At 31.1% G+C, this 17,928-nt stretch overlaps 1 pseudogene; it reads left to right on the forward strand.

Annotated features, from left to right (window-relative positions):
* Positions 1–601: 601 nt before the first annotated feature.
* On the forward strand, positions 602–720 carry LOC112481414 (annotated as a pseudogene).
* Positions 721–17,928: the final 17,208 nt, after the last annotated feature.

The raw sequence follows: 17,928 nt of genomic DNA on the forward strand, positions 1-17,928 counted from the left end.
ACTCTTCAATTGTTTTATAGCAAAATAACATGTAGGTTAAGAGTTATTTATAATTATATTTGCATCACATATGCTTGCAAGCCTCAAATCCAAAGATGGGCTCTACTGAAGTGTGTCGATGGGTTTGGATGTAACAGAGGCAACTATTTAGATGCAGAGTCACTGTTACGGCCCACACTGCAAATACATAAAGCAAAGAAACTTTCATTATACATCTCAACGCTATATTTTAAGAGTGAATGAAATAGTTATAGTCACAATGATCAATGTGCAGAATTTTTGGAATATGCCATGAGATGATAGATTATAATTTGTTCTTTATATGACTTGGCATTTAGAATATTAAATATATCGATGAGGGTAATAATGTCGATGATGTAGTATGTTTCAGAAAGTTAAAGTAGTCACTTGCTTTTTGTTAAAATATCTTTTAAAATAGGACTGTGGTCAATTTTTTTTGTTTTTTTAATTAAAAAGAAATTTGGAAGCTAGTGGGCTCATTTTTAAGGGAGCTTACCCATTTTCTTTTGAAAAATTTAATTGGTTACAAAAGCATCCTTTAAATTTATTAGCCAATGTCTTTTTTAAATAATGTATTTCCATCTATGGGCAGGCCACCCTGAACAAGCCTGATCCTGTCTGATCTCAGAAGCTAAGCAGGGTCGGGCCTGGTTAGTACCTGAATGGGAGACCACCTAAGAAGACCAGGTGCTGTAGGCATAAAAAATTAAATAAATAAATAAATAAATAAATAATATATTTCCACTTGCTTACTGTTTTTCTAATTGTCTACTTGAGTTTCTTCCACAATTAAGAAAAATATATTTTATCCTATAAAAAGGAGGTAAAAAAGCTTTTCCTAGCAAAACATAGAACTAAGAAACCTCAGCTCTTTTTATTCAGTACTGATTGCTCCCATAAATAAACCTACAAAGCAGTTTGTACTGAGAAATAAAGAGCAGTATTTCTGTAACAATCAGAGTTCATCTGATCTATCCTGGACAGGAACGTATTTAACATTATCCTTGCCTAAGGTCCTTACTTCTCCTTAATTTCTTTCAGTTTGCAATCTTCAGTATTCTTGGCTTGTACAGGCATAACTCCCACTTTCTGGCTTTCTTGTTCTCTCCTTGAGTGTCTCAGTCAGCACATGGTCATCTTGCTATGAGGATACCAGTCATAATGGAGTGAGGGTCCACCCTACTGATGTGTGACCTCATTTTAAGTATTTACGTCTACCATTTTCTAAATAAAGTCACATTCTGATACACTAGGGGTTAAGATTTCAACACATATTTTTTGAAGAGACAGAATTCAACCTAGAAAAGACAAAGCTCACTTAATGCAAATGAAGAATGGATAATGCCAGGTAAAAGGAAAAAAGTTAATAAGAAAAAAAAGCAATAATAAGCCTAGTAATCAAACAGTGTCTCAATATGAAGATGATTTGGGTAGCAAAATTGCCTTAATGTGAACCATAATACTAAATTCCTCCTGAAGAGAAACATAATCTGTGAACAAGTTTGAAAGATTTGCAACTGTGGTGCTTGAAGGATTCAAATGCAGGAGTCAGCAACATAAACATAAAGAGGAGAAAATGCAGATCAGATCCCAGTTCACAGGACTTATAGTGGTGAAGATGAAAAGGGCACAGGAAAAGAATACAGCTAATTAATAATAATAATAATAGCAAAATATGATACATATCAGGGATAACTATAAAGATTAAAAAGGATAGCATATTGTGGCACTTTGTCTCATTACTCAAGTAATCGGGCATGCACTTTAGAGCTTGGCAGTTCAAAATGTCCAAGCTAGATCAGCAATCCTGGGAGACTGAGAGAAACCTGCTCAACTTCGTAACAATCTTCTCAGGATCCACATCCACATTCAAATTTGAGAAGCACTGCTCTACAAGTTTATATACACAAGAGATGTATATACAAGAATTCTAATTTCTACACTACAATACATTTGTTTTCTCTGAAACGTATGTTTCTACATCTATAGAAAAGGGAATTTGAACTGATTCTCTTTGAGATTTTCAAACCTGGTAGCTCTACATATATAAGTTTGTCTCTAAATTTTCAAATGTCTGTCAAAAAAAAAAAATCCATCCCCAAAACTAAAATAATGTGTACTTTTAGCAAACAAGAACAGCAAGATATTTTCTTAAAAAAGGGGACACTAAAAGAAGCCATGCTATTTTCTTTGGCTTATTTGATTATAAAAATACAAAAGTTTGGATAGCATTTTCACTGAACAAAAGAGCTGAGCCTCTGAAAAGATATTTCTAAATTGAATTAATGATGATTTATACTTATTACTAATAGTTATTCCAACATCTGTTGTTCCTTGGAACAATAGGGTTTCCAGACACGTAGTTAAGTTTAATCAGGAATCAGTTACATGGGTAAGAAGAGATTGATGATTTCATTTAAAGCAGAGTTATAAATTTCCTCGAGGTCGCTAAGAAAGGCAAAGTTCAGACCTGAATTCAAAACCAAACTTACAGTTGATTATTCAAAAAAAGGTCATAAACTAGGTCAGAATCTAAAGTTTATTGTTGATATAACATGCTATAACTGACAACACACAGCACAGTTTCTATATCTATCTATCCAACCATCTATCCATCTATCAATCTATCTATCTATCTATCTATCTATCTATCTATCTATCTATCTATCTATCTATCTATCTATCATCTATCTAATCTATCATGCCAGGCCCATAAAATAAGAGTAAGTTGCCAGTTCCTTAAAATCTACCTATCTATTATCTATCTATCTATCTATCTATCTATCATCTACCATCTATCATCCATCTATCTATCATCTATCATCAATCATCTGTCAAATCTATCATCTGTCTCAGTCTGACTTTTATTGATCTGATTGCAAATAAAATAACTTTTCCCTAAGTTATCTAAAAGATTCTGTGTGCCTTGACATGGATTCTTTTAAGGAAGTAATCCCTCTAGTCAATTTTATCAACAGACATAACATCTTTTATGTCCACAGTCTATTCACATATTTTGTATCATATCTTTGCAAGAGGCATTTTTTGTAAGGTTTACCAATAATTGGGCCTGCATAATCTGGACATAAATTAGAGACTGAGAGTAAGGGTTAGGAAAATAAACTTCTTGGTGTTCATTTTCTGTAAAATAGGACATTATTGGTTGGTGTGTTTATAAGCACAACAAAAAGGCTACCTTTTTGAAATGAAATATATCGACTATGAAATAAATTTCATTTTGTTTAATAAGTTAAGAAATGTTAACGTAAGTACACCTAGAACTGGCCACTTCCTTGTATTAGGGTCACAGAACACATTGGAGAGAACGCTGAGTTTCATTATGTTTTTGCTTAAATTAGAATCTTATAAACTACTGAAGCAATCTGACTTACACTACACAGATTTCATAAACATAATTTTATTGTTCAAATTTTCATTTCCTAGTCAATTTCTCACAATTCAGAAACTTTTTTAGATGTAGGGTCTCCCCCATCACTCACATACTCATACCTATAGCAAAAATACTGCTAAAAATGATTAGGTGGAAGAAATATTATAAAAATCGTAGAATTTCATCAGTTCCAAGTTTAAAAAAACCATGTCAAGGCACAAGGAATCTTTTAGATGACTCTAGAGAAAAGCTGTTTTATTTGCAATTAGACCAATAAAAATCAGAGAAAATCTCTCTCTCAAACTTCCAGATAAAACAACTATAAGTAAAATCTTTCTCCTAGAAACCTCACTGGGAAATAACGTAGATTATTTATTACACGGTCATTCCATGTGGGAAAAACATACAAATGCATAGGATAAAGTTTGAAATAGCAAGAACTATATTTTTTAATCATACAACTTAAATTTCATTGTGAGTTCCAATATTACACATGTGACATTGAAGAAAAAATAATTTAACATTTGTAGGTTGCTTTTCATATAAAATCGAAATTATCATGACATCTAGAGGTTCCTGAAAAAATTAAAGATAAAACTACCATATGATCTAGTAATCCCACTTCTGGGTATATATCCAAAGGAAATGAAAACAGGATATGAAAGAGAAGACTTAATTTTCATTGCAATAATAATTTCCATATTGTAGCATTATTCATAATAGCAAGATATGGAAACAAGGAAAGTATCTATCAAGGAATGTGATATATGCATAATAGAATATTATTCAGCCATGAGAAAGAAGGAAATGCTTCCATTTATGACATGGATGGACCTTAAGGGCATTATGCTAAGTGAGATAAGTCAGACAGACAAAGACAAATATTGTGTAATATTACTATTTGTGAGATATAAAAATAAAGCCTAATTCATAGAAACAGAGTAGAATGATGGTTACCAGGGGCTGAGGGTAAGGGAATTGGAGAGATGTTGGTCAAAGAGTATAAACTTTCAGTTAGAAGAGGAATAAATTCTGGGATCTAATACACAACATTTTGATTATAGTTAATACTGTATTATATTCTTGAAAGTTAAGAGATTAGATCTTAAATGCCCTCTCTATGTAAAAGGAATGATAATTAAGTGATCCGATTGATTTGTTAGCTAATGCTACAGTGCTAATCATATTGCCCTATATAAGTATATCAAATCAACATGTCATACACCTTAAACTTATACAATGTTATATGTCAATTACATCTCAATAAAAAATGTGGGTCTAAGATTCATATAGGATGACATACATGAACGTGCTTCTTATACAATAAAGTGCTATAGAAGCATGTTGTAGTTGTAGTGTTGTTGTATGCATTTAGGTGCTTCCCAACCCTTCCCCACCCAACATCAATGCCAAGGGCCAAGCTCTCTCTTTTTTAACTGTGAAATTTGCTTAAGAAATTGTCGCTTGGAAGCTGCAAAGTCTGCCAGCACTAAACCAATTTGATAGAAGAATCCTAGAGCGGAGAGGACAGAAGATTTTCTTTCCTCTGCAGTTCTAGTTATAAAGCCCAGATATAAAAAGAGAAAGTCATTGTGGTATGACATATGAATTTTAAGGAGCTTTTATCGGGTTCATTCATATCCTAAAGTGATGCCCTCAAGACTTTTTTACCATCTTAGAAAATAAATATATATATACATACATATATATAGTCTTTCTCTTAAAAATATTAAAGTAAATATGTCATTTTTACAAAAATGGGTTATTATAGTCATCGATCATGTAACTACATAGATAAGATTCTAGACTTATTCACAGCCAGCTGCAAACTAACCAGCAACTTCATATTTGATATATAGATGAAGTGAAATTGCTTTAAAGCTAATGCAGAATTTATTTGTAGTGCACAATTTATTAGTATGCATAAATATGAATTAGAACCTGCAAGCTATATTAAATTTAATGCATGAGAAAGGGAAGTAATGAATTACTTGAAAATCATTCTAAAGCATCATTGCTAATGCAGCTGCTAAACCACAGTAGTACTAACTGCAGAGACTAATATTATTAAACCGTCCAGAGTCCCCAAACAGTGTTTTACACAATTCCTTAAAGAAAATAAGCAAAAGCATTTACTCCCAGCTTCATGCATAAATATAGTATGAAAGTATATATACCTAAAAAAAGTATATGTACTAAATCTGCAGGAAAAAAAAAATCCTCATGATTTAACATTCCTGTAAAAGAATTATTATTCTAATGGTTAAAACAAAAATTGCCTTTAATTTTCAGAGGGATGATACATGAGATTTATTAGCTTCCTATTTCTGATGGATGAAAGAAAATGTAATAAATGAAGAGATGAGCTTGCAACTGCACTCACTCAGCTTTATTTAGTGTTGTTGCTCAGCTGACTTCACTCTCTGGAACTCTAATATTGCACTGGCTAAGCCTTTTAGTGTGCACTAAATCCTAGCCGCATGAAAGTGAAGCTAAATAGTATTTACAAGTCTTTTTCATACAAAAGTGCAAACCAGTATTCCATTTATAATCCTATAATAACACTTTGTAATCTTCATACCAGTGCAGTGCAAACAACACATTTGCTTTAGAAATGAGCATAATTATATAGATCACATTTGAGTTAGACTGGATGACCTTTTGCTAGCATTCTCTGATAACTCAAGAAAATTTTACTACTTGGCTGCCTTTTCTCTTTTTATCTAAATGATCAGTTTTTGGCCTGAGCCTCTAAAATCTTCAGAATCTTTCACTTTGGTTTATGTGAAGATTTTTTTTCTCCCAGCAGCAGATATTGTACACACTTGAGATACGAGGAGAAACATAAAACACAATGTGAAGGATGATACAATTTTTTTTCTAATTGGGTTTAGAATGGTTTGTAATTAAATTTTTAATTAATACTTTTGAGGATACACTTTATATGCATAATTTAAATCAAATTGATATTATATATTACATAATTCAAACCTAGTTTTTCCACTTAATAACACATCAGAAATTTTGTATCAGATGACTGAATATCTTCCAGTCATTTATTCACTAAAATAGTTTTGTATACCTATTGTGGGTCTCATACATTAGGACAAATGGTGACAATCGTATGCTTGTTTTAAAAGAATTTTCTTCCTGAAATGCAAATGGAAATCAAAGATAAGGGAGATGTGATGATAACAACAACATAAACCAATATTTTTTACAAAGTAAATTCCAGCTCCACTGATTGAGAAAATGAAAATGTATTAAGAGACATCTATAACTTTAACACATTTCTACTCTCACTTCTAGGTCCTCCTAATAGACACAAATCCATATAAGGTAAGCAAGCATTTCTGCATGTATGCCACTGGACAAGGACTCTTGTCTCTTCAAGATAATGGAGAGTTAAATTCATAGCATGCATCCATTCATCCCTGCATTCTTCCACCAGCAAAATTTAAAAACCTTAGGTAAAACATCACAAAGACAGATTGGGAGACTATCCTAAGTAGATATATTTCCCCCGCTACTTCATTTGTAAATTACACAAGGGAAAATTTGTTTCAAGGTCTCCTCTGCTCATAAAACAATCTCAGAGTAAAAGAACCTTTTTGGTTGCTATAAGCAGACCATATTTACAGGACAGTAAGAAATATCACAACCTGTAAAAAATATAAAATTTTACTTAAAGAAAAACAGCTGGAATATAGGCTTCTTGAGAGTCCTAAATCACCAAATATATAATAGATGTGCATGAATGCGTGGATCTAAATGTGAACAGATATATGTATAATGATATATAATTGCAGACTCATACTTCTATGTTTTATATTCAGCCTAATAAAGAAAACACAATGTTCTCATGGTTAGTTTACTGTCCCTTTCCTCACCCCCGTATGATTCCTGATATCCATGCATGCTTAAAGATATTTTATGAATTTCCATTGGCACCATGTTAGCCCACGTTGCTCTAAGAGCTCTTATAAGCTGCCTGTAACTGATCTCCTGCCTCTATTCTTGTAATGTTCAATTAATTCTCTACGCTTCAGCCAGAGACTTAAAAAAAATAATGTTCTCTTTTTATATATACTATCTTGTGCATTCCCATTGCCCTCATATCCAAATACAATGTTTAATCACAGCAGTGTAGTCATATGTAACATGGCTGTTTCTCATTTTCGCAAATTCAACTTGCACTATTTTATCTCTTAACATATTACTGTCATCTAGACACATGGCTTCCTTTGGGTTCTCTGAACATAAACTATTCTTTTCCTCTTGGCCTTTGCATTATTTACAGCTACTAACTAAAAAGTTATTTCCCCAAAGAATGACTTTTTGGATTCTTCAGATCTCAGCAAAAATGTCACTTAGTGGAAGATGTTCTATATCTCCTTACTTAAAGTGGCCTTTACCAGTTCAGTTTTTATACCATCATTTGGATTTTTATTATCCTTTCACAGCACTTGTCACAGTCTCTAATAATTATATTTATTGGTTTACTTGCTTACTCTCTGTTTCCTGCAATAGCACAATCAGAGGAGTAAGATTCTTGATTTCCTGGTTAACTTTTTTATTTTCGTACCTGCCCTGTACCCTGCAGCTAGTAGCCACACAGTAGAATGTTGAGTAAATGTGTTGTATACACTGGTAGCAAGTGGGGGAGTATGCTTCAATTGTGAGATGCTTATGAGTCCAAATGGCTTCTGCTTAAGATTATATTTAGTTATATGTAGCTGTCTACAGAGTACAGTTATTTTATATCTCCTGGTGTAATAAAGTTGCTGAAAAGATTTATTTAAGCACAAGATTTTCTTTTACATTTATACAATTTAAAAGTTATATGAATTATTTTGTTGCTAGCGTTTACATCCCTTCATCATTCTGATTCTTTCAGACTTCTTCTGGAACTTTCCCTTTATTTCCATTGGATCTATTGATTGTAACTTATCTCTTAGGTCTACATCCTTTATTCTTATCTTTTTACATTGCTAACCTTTGTGAGTTCACCCAAGCTCATGACTTCATCTATAACATTTACATTGAAAACCACTTGTACAATTTTGATCTTTTACATGCATAACTGTAACCTAATACTTTGGAATACAGAATGATTTTGATAATAGACTTTTATCTTAATCTTAACAGATTTTTAAAAAAATCAGATTTATTCCTTAAATTGTTTACTCCTTACAGATTTCCTATTTCTTTTATTGATATATACTAGGCCAGAAATCTTGGAGTCATTTTTAAATCAATAGTCTTTATTTTGTCTCTCTGTTTTGTTTGCTCTTAGCATTTCCTTTACAATATCTCTTGGACTTATCCTTTATATTTCTTTTCCCATAGCTCTCACTCTAATCCCTTAACTCACTCTTAAATAACTATAAATATTTTCTATTCAGCCCACTTCCTTCAGATGTTTTCTACTACTCACCACTGCCAGATTATATTTTTAAAACACATTTTTCATCAGTTTTACTTCCACACAGGGGCCCAAAGTGGTTTACAGTAATCTATGTTGAAATCACACACGCACGCACATGCACACACACACACACAAACTCCAAACCGAACTTCTAAAACGTACTGATAAATGTGACTGTTTTAAAAATTAACTTGCTATTTTATTTTCTTAGCAATGGTGAAACAAATTTATTTTCTCTTCCATGTCATTCAGTGTGTTAGTACTCCAACTTCAAATTTTTATAATCTTATTCCCTTCTCTGTACCCATGTAAGATACATCATTTAGAGCTAAATGTTGTATATACTAGTATATACTCACATATCTCCATTAATTCTCCTTCTACTTCATGTTGAGCATCTTCTTTGAATTTCACACTCCTTTATATCTTGTATCATAAATATAATTGCTTGAATATGTATGTCTTGCTTATGTATTCACTTTTTGTATCTTTAATCATGATCATCAAAAAAATATAATTTTAAATGTTTTCAAAGATTAAAATTGGAAAGTGGTTTATACTTCTAAATGTAGGAAGTAAACTAAAACAATTAATTTTAAGAAAATACTAATATACAAATAAGTATGTGTCTATACTACACTTGTAACACTTCTTATATCTGACCTAATATAAGCCTTACTTTAAGTTGAAATTGACAGATGTATTTTAAAAAGCACCTTGAGACAACATTTATTTATCCTTTCACATGAGTAAATGTTTAAAAATTCCCTAGTGGATTCCAAACAAGATATAATGAATACGTTTTAGGATGTCTTTACATTTTAGAATCAATCATCTTTACATATTTTACAGCACCAGATGTTTATAATTTTGCTTACGAGTATAGTATAGTAATTTTAATAAATTAATTTGATAGGAAAATGAAGAATATTAATAAATTCTATAATTCTACACTGAATTCATTTTATACCTAAGTCTGTTCAAAAGTCTTTGAATCTGGAATACAATTTTGAAATATTTCATTTTTGTAAAGCTACTCAAGACAGCAGAGACAAATAGTTTATAAAATGTTCATAGTTAGGAATGCTGCTTTCTCTTCATTTTGACACATCTAGGGCATGCAATTATTCACAAAGGTCACTTTCTAAAGAAGAAAAAGAACAATGACCAAAGGCAGCATTTAGGTTTCAAATAGACTTTGACAATTTAATCAATGACAAACTCCCAATGTCAAGAACCATCTTATTTCTAGGTAGACAGAGAATGACATTTCATCATAGTAAGTACAATTGCCCACATTAAAAACTAGCCCCCCAAATTACTATGAATACTCAGAGTAAGATTTTAAGAAAAAAAAATGAGAATTACAAAGTTATATTAAGTTTAAATGTCAGTACAACTTTCCTTTCCTTACTGACATTTTTTTAAAAAGGTCTTATTGTGAATTAAGTAATGCTTATAATCTTAAAGAGATATAAAATTCAAATCTTGATTGAGAAAATATAATTTACCACATTGCCCCCATTACTTTCACTTTCCAAATTTGTGCTAAAATTAACTGCCTGAGATATGCAACATTACGGTTGCCCTTTCAACTGATTCCCTCCCTCCTCCACCCCTCTCAAATCAAAGAGATGTCTTAAACCATGCATGGAATACATTTTAAATAGTTTTGAGATATAGCTTAAGAATGCCTTTCTAGAAATATTCTAGGATGCCAACTTTTATATTAGTTTTTAAAATAATATTGCTCACCATTATCAATCAGCAACCATAACCACTTCAACTTATGTATATCTAGTCTATAATTGGTATTAATATTTACCTAGGAAACTGCCATTTTTAAAGTTATTTCAACTCTTTACGGCTCAAATTCTATTCCTTAAGATAATGTAGTAACACTTTTGTACACAACAGGCTTTGAGATGACTCAGTAATACAATATATGTAAGCCCTAGTAATGTTTTAGACATATATTTTTACAATAAATATTCTTAATGAGTAATTTATTATTCTATGTTTACTTTCTATTTTGCAAAATGTATATCTTTATTTCAATGAGATATTCTGAGTCTTTCAGTGAAATGAACTAAAACAGGAGGCATGATAAGATATTTGCATAACTTTTGTTAACACATTAGTAAAACAATATTTTAGGAGAGTGGACAATGAACCTGATTTTTAATGGGAATAGCTAATCCAGTCATCGTGTGATAGATAACATTCATACTAGTGATAACGATTATGAGATTTTTGAAACAAATAAGAAGTATAGAAAGTGAAAAGTTGTAGAATAAAGTTATATTTTAGTATGTGCCTACAACTGAAATACCTGAATCAATTTTACTAAACCACAAAATTTTCATTTCACATTTTTTATAAAAGTATGTTATGGGTACTTATAGCTGGGAAAACGGCGTGCTCTTTCCTCAGACTGCCTCTACTAGGTTTATGGGGTGGGCAAAATAGGTGAGGGAAATTAAAGGCACAAACTTCCAGTTATAAATAAATAAGTCATGGGGGTGTAATGTACAACATAGGGTGTATAATCAATGATATTATAATAACTTCATATGGTGAGAGATGGGTACTAAACTTATTGTGATAATCATGTTGTAACATATATAAATATCAAATCACTATGATGTACACCTATAACTAATAGGATATTGTTAGATATATATCTTATAAGGTATCTAGTCTACTTAAATTCCTTGTATTTTATAAAATGTAACCAGTATCAAGAACAGATATTTTTATCTTACCAATTCATCATGTACACATAAAATCTAGACTATATTTAGGCAATATATAAAAGAGTGAAAATCTTTTTGCACATGTATTAGTTGTGGAATCCTTCCAATAAATCTAGAGTTTCTCAATAATGCATATATCAAGGAACAAATCTTCCATTTTATATTCCTTCATACCATTAAAATAATAGATTGATGTAGTTTTTTTTCTTTTTCTTAATAGCAGTACAACAAAGGATATCGTTAAAGTTCAATATCCCAGGTCAGCTTTATGGAGAAGTGGAGCAGATCAACACTTGGTGTTAATTCAGGAAAGTCCAAAGGGGGTTTTTATTTTTGAGGTTAATCCTTTTATCTCTAGGCTTTGGTCCCTATTAAAATTCAAAGACCCCTGGGGGAAGGAACACTTTATCAGCTATAAGTCATTAAGTGTGAATAAAAGGTCTGAAATCTAAAAGGCAATAGAGGCATGAGAATAAGATATTGGTAGAGAGAATTTTAAAAATTGAGTAGCATGAGGAAAAAAAGTCACATTTACTTTTTCTCTCAGGTCTTTAGAAGTAAAATAACAAGTACACTGGCCATTGAAATAGAGAGAAATACTCAGGACTTCAGAATTTTTTCCATTGTACTGAACTATGTACAACTGACCCATTTCAATGTTTTCCCGTATGTGAATGGTAGATGCTGCAAAGTCTCTTGGTATTTGTTTCCTAATTTCTCAAGTTTCTTTTCACCTTTGCCAATGTTAGACCAAAAGATTGAAGATAGTGATAATGAATTAGCAAGGAGTGAGATTCCTATATAAGCATGTGTAGAATACATCATACGGCTGAAAAAATCCAGTCAAAAACGTTCATTCAAGCACTGACCATTGGACGAGTTTACTTCTAGATCCTGAAAATACAGAGTCAATTAGTCCTTGGTGACTGGATTCTAATTACAGTTTTGAGGATTCTATTGCTAATATAAACACCAAAAGCTCCAGCTGTTCATTTTAGCCTCAAAGGAGCCCATTATTGACCCTTTTTATTATGTTATTTCCATTAGTAGATAGAAATATTGCTTCTAATTGTAGGTTATCTTCTTCAAGGCGTATGCACTGAGTTCCAATTTCTGAAAAAATATTGAGTGTCACACAAGGTTAATAATTCACTAAAAATAAAGATAAATTCAGTTACTTTATAATGTCTATAAGTCACACATTTTATCAGCAATACAATTGTTTTTCCTAATTCCTGAATTCCAAAGTTTAATTACACCCACAAATTGGGTTTCTATGTTTGATTAAACAAGACCTGGAAGAGAGATATAAGCGCAATATCTTGAAAAAGTTTACATATGTCTAACCAATGTTTGTAACAAATGAAATCAATAAGATACCTGATTTTTTATTGTTACTTATAGGTAACATTGGGATAGCTTTACTGTTAATTAACACTACATAAGCCAATTAAAATAAAGTTCATTGAGTGATATCAATTCCCAATTTGAAATACTTTGAAGTTTTTGATAAAACTTTATTGTTTTTGTTTTTCATTTTATTCTTACAACAAATAAGTGAGTGTTCATAACAAATTATTTCTATGTCTTAGAAATGATGAAATAAATTTTATTTATAAATAATACTTGGCTCCTTATTGGTTGTCAGAACAAGAAACCAGTTTGTTTCTCTATATTGCTTCTTACATGCTACTCTAATATTGATCATCTATATCACTTCTATCCACTGTATGCAATGTCAAAACCTTTATCAACAAAGGTGAAACTAATAGAGCAGCCAGAGAGATCTATGTTGGTATATCAGAAAGCTAGATATGGTATAGCATTATAAAATATTAAGTAAAATAATGCCAAGTTTTTTGGAAATGATATATTTAAGTTTGAAGTCTTGCAACATGGAATAATTTAAGACTGCAGGCAGTGAAACAGAAGAGGTTCACCTTCGCTAAGACAGGACAGGGTCAATACTTTGAAAAGAGAGAAGGTTATAATAGTACATGTAATTTATATCTTTGAGTAGGTATACAGAAATAAAAAAAAAAAAAAAAACAAATTCCACCTTTATCCTCTCCAGAGAAAACAAGGACTACCCAGAAGAAACATTTTGCTTAGAGGCAAAATAGATTTTGACTTTTCCAGAGTCCTTACTTATAAAAAGACAACCTAAGCTACCTACAGCAGAAGCTGGTTCAGAAAAGCTTTATGAATAGTGAACAGTGTGCATAGTGGTTATTCCTTCCCTAGTCCATTGATGCTGGAACATTTACATATAACAATAATAAATATTTCAACTACAATTTGAAATTTTTACTTTTTAAATGACATTTCTACTGGGAAAAACTCACAGTCTAATTGAAATCCATGTATCAGGAAAAAAAAAGGAATTTTTGAAAGTTTTGGAAGAGTATAAAAAAGAGGGACCACTAATTCTGAAAGTAAAGCACTCCCTGTGATTTTCTTTCTCATTTGGAAGATGGGGTTAGAAAGTGAAGAAGCTCTTGGTAAACTAAATGAGAAAAATACTACATAAACAAAACTATAATTAAAACTGAATATTATAAAAAAAAACCTAATACTTCTATATTCAAATTGTCCATCACTTTAAATTTATCTGACTTGTGTATATCATCATCATCATCATCATCATCATCATCATCATCATCATCATCTCTATTGGTGGACTTCTAGTCAGGGTGCAAAATAGAAATATTTTGGACTTTATAAAACTGAAAATATACGATATCAAATTATAACTAAAGAAGTGCCTAGAAAGATATTTCTATTTCTAAATGCTTATAAGATAGGTCTAAAATATTGGTGGACTTCTAGTCAGGGTGATAATGAAGTAGATAATTACCTCAATGTTTACCATTTTTGCTTCATCTTTTATTGAGTGTAATTTATATATAATAAAATTCACAGAAATGCGTCATTCACTTTCAGTATTAATACTTGTATACAATTATATAATAACAAGTTTTAAAAAAATCATCAATTCTTTGATAAATCTTTTCAGTCAGTTTTCACAAGCCCTCTGATGCAATCACTTTCTAATTTTTATCATCATAGATTAGTTTTGTTTATTCTTTGCCCTGATACATATACTATGCACACTTTTCAGTGTGTTGCCTTTCACTCGACTTAATATTTTTGATCATTGTACCTGTTACATGTATCATTCATCAATTCCTTTTACTGCTCAGTAGTCCACCATTGTATAAATAAGGCATAGTTTATCCATTCTGCAGTTGATGGACAATTAGTTCAATTCCTATTATTATTATTATTAATTATAGTATCTGTGAACTTTATTTTTTAAGTCTCTTTGGAGATACAGATTTTCTTTTCTTTTGGAAAAAGACCTAGGAGTAGAATTCTAGTGAAAATACTAGCAGTGATTATATGTTAAAGTTATGTTTATCTTCATAAAAATAACTTCTAAACAATACTCCAAAATGGTTGGACTATTTTGTACTCTCACCAGCAATGTGTAAGAGGTGTAAGAGTTTCAGTTGCTCCATATCTTTGCCAACCTGGTATTGTCAGTTTTGTTTTGTTTTATTAGAGCTTTTGTTGTTTATTTAAGTTAAAGTTAAATATAAGTTAAAATTGCATCCAATTTATGGTTTAAGTTTGAATTTTCTAATTGCTAATCATGTTCAATACCTATTCAGGTGTTCATTAGCCACATTTTCTTTTTGCCTTTTTTAAAGTATATTTTCAAATTTTTTGCCTACTTTTAAATACCACAGCACACTGTTTGGTCTCAATAAAATGAATTGGTTTCTTATATAGTCAGTACTTTTGTCTGAAGTTTAAAATATCTTATAAGTAGAGTAGTCTAGTTTTTTGCCCTTTAAAAAATTAGTTTATAAAATTTGGCACTTACAAAAGAGTTTTGTTACTCAGGTTTTTAAAATATTAAATAATAAAGTATATACAAAGTATAAAATATATCTGTATTAATATATAATTTATTATGTTATAATGTATTTGTATTACTTGAAATATATATGTGCATATTTGTCTGTCTGTCTGTCTATACTCAAGTTGTCCAAAATATAACTTACAAAGGTTCTATCATGTTTATAAATCAACCTGTTTCTGTTTGAATATAATCACTGTGACAAGCCTACAAGAATCATATCTTTAAGAAAATATTATAGGAGAAAGCCCAAATGTTTCTTTCATATATCCACAAAACTTAGTCTCAAAATTAAAAATAGAATTACCATATGATCCAGGAATCCCACTTCTAGATATTTAGACAAAAGAATTAAAATCAGAATCCCTAAGAGATATATGCACCCACATGTTTGTTGCAGCATTATTCACGATAGCCAAGATTTGGAAAAAACCTAAATGTCCATTGACAGATGAATGGATAAAGAAAATGTAGTATATACATACAATGGAATATTATTCAGCCATAAAAGGAAAGAGATCCTGATTCATAAATAGATCAATTTTGAGAACATTATACTAAGAGAAAAATGTTAGACACAGAAGGACGAATACTGCATGATTCCACTTACATGAGGCATTTAAAATAGTCAGACTCAGAAGCAGAACATAGAAGGGTGTGGGGGGGGGAGCGGTGAGGAGTTGCTGTTTAAAGGAAATAAAGTTTCAGTTGTGCAAGATGAATGCCTTCTAGAGATCTGCTGAACAAAAGTGTGGCTGTGGTCAACAATACCATGCTGTATACTTAAAATTCATTAAGAGAACAAATCTCACATTATTTTTACCACAATTTTTAAAAAGCACGAAAAAAGTACCTTCTAAAATGTGTGCACTATGGCCTTTCTCGGGAAGATGAAGTGTAAGAGTTGCATACCCTCGTCCTACACCTATTTTCTCAAAAGATAATGAGTACCTCAATTAGATTTTCTCATGTTTTACAATCATTTACCTGCGTAGGGCACGTGGTCACATGCAGGAAAATAATTACAGCTGTGGCAACATTCTTTGGACAATTTGAAAAATCCTTTACTATTTATCTGCATTGTTCCATAGCAGTAGCAGAACAAATTTAAATAAAGTTAGAACTGCAATTATTTATTATTATCTTTTGGATTATTTTTTACCTGGGTAACACAGAAGAATAAACATAATCAGTTCCAGCTGGAAACACCTCTGCAGTATGTCAAGGACAATAAGTTCACAAATTGACTTTACCCACTATTCATGTGGTATATGAAAAGAGTAATGCAAAAGGGACTTTAATTAGTGTATCTCATAGTAGAAATAAACAAAAAAAGATACACTACTGATTGCATTGAAAGTGAGTAGCATGCTTAGCTCTAAACAATTGAGCAGAAGTGGTTTGTTAACATTTTTTTGGTCACAGAAATTTTTATTTTATTAGATTATCTCATGTGGAGCTTAACTCGTATATAATTTTAAGTATAAATGGTAAAATACAATAGACTTGTTAATAAAAATGATATGATAAATATTTACCCTGAAAAACTAAAGGATTATAATATTTACTGAAGGCCTTTATAGGTCAAAAGAATCGAACAGAGGAAGAAATAATACCAAAGAAAATTTATTTTTATATCTAGGTTCCCCCTCTTAAAAACTACAATAAGAAAGCAATAGATATCTCTGATTCAGTGAAGTACATTCTCAAATACTTTTTATTGTGTATTCGTGATTATCATTTACTGCCTTATTTCAAAAAGAGAAATAATTCACAAAGTGAAAATTGGGAAATTTATTAAGTAATGATTTTGTGCTAGTAACTACTAGAGGTAAGCTATGTAAAGGATAAGTATAATAATTTTTATCATGGTAAAATGAACTTGTATTTTGCCTTAGCATTCATATAAAGAAGAGTAAACTCACACACATTAGCAATTCTTTAAAAAATTGATAAAATAATTTGTATCATTTGACATTACATTATATTCCTAATATTAAATATTTGCTCTAACCTCAGGTTTTACGTATGTTCCTTATCTATTACCTTAAAACGAGCAGACAGCCTAGTTCATGAGTCATGCAAAAATAGCTCTTAGTTTTCAATTTGCTTTGAGTAATATGGGGAATCCAAATAAAATAGATGTGTGCATTTACACATTTATTTTACCAAACTTATTGAGTGCTCAGTATATGCAATCATATGAAGGAATGTGTGAGAGAGTACCTTTTCCTAAAATAAATTAAAATCACAAGAGAGATCACCAAGATGGAACATAGGATGCTCCTGAATCCCCTCCTTCTATGGCTATATCAAATATACAACTATGCATAGATCCATTCCCTCTGAGAGAAATCCAGAAACTAGCTGAGTGACTCTTCCAAATCAGGCAACTGAGAATATACCC

This window comes from Pteropus alecto, unplaced genomic scaffold, assembly GCF_000325575.1.
Source record: "Pteropus alecto unplaced genomic scaffold, ASM32557v1 scaffold72, whole genome shotgun sequence".
Lineage (NCBI taxonomy): Eukaryota > Metazoa > Chordata > Mammalia > Chiroptera > Pteropodidae > Pteropus > Pteropus alecto.